The 464-nt window shown below is 60.1% G+C and overlaps 1 protein-coding gene across 1 annotated transcript in view; it reads left to right on the forward strand.

Moving 5' to 3' along the window:
• MCM9 (minichromosome maintenance complex component 9) overlaps window positions 1-464 on the forward strand; it is a 46,731-nt gene that overhangs the window by 30,837 nt on the left and 15,430 nt on the right. The window lies entirely within an intron of this gene.

Genomic DNA, 464 nt, shown 5'->3' on the forward strand with positions numbered 1-464 from the left:
CGCCGCCTTGGTCAGCCCCGCAGCGCCGACCTCTTGGCCAAAGGTGGTGTGCCAGGAGGCGGCGTAAGAGGGAGCCCAGCTGGCACCTTGCTGAGTGGGCCGCTACCTGAATAAAGGGGGGTTTGCTGGTGGGGTGCCGGGCGCCCCGGGTGCAGACCGGGTGTCTGCGCAGGGCTGAGTTCAGCCACGAATCCACCTTACTGCTGCTAGAGAGGTCCACCCTTGGAGGGGCTGTGGAGGGATCAGAGTGTGTCTTTTACACAGCTGTGCTGTCGAGGAGCTTTCCTGTATTTGTAAAGAAGGGCTTAAGTAACACACGAACTCTGAAACAACACGTATCCCCATGCAGAAGCAGGAAGCCCAGAGAGGAGGCCATCTTGTGTGGTAGCAGGAGGCCTGTAGGGGAAGCCATCTTGTGGCTGCCACACGCAAGGGGTAGGGAGGAGTGACCTACCGCTGTAGCA

This window comes from Pygoscelis adeliae, unplaced genomic scaffold (genome assembly GCF_000699105.1).
Source record: "Pygoscelis adeliae isolate BGI_AS28 unplaced genomic scaffold, ASM69910v1 Scaffold54, whole genome shotgun sequence".
Taxonomy (NCBI): Eukaryota; Metazoa; Chordata; class Aves; order Sphenisciformes; family Spheniscidae; genus Pygoscelis; species Pygoscelis adeliae.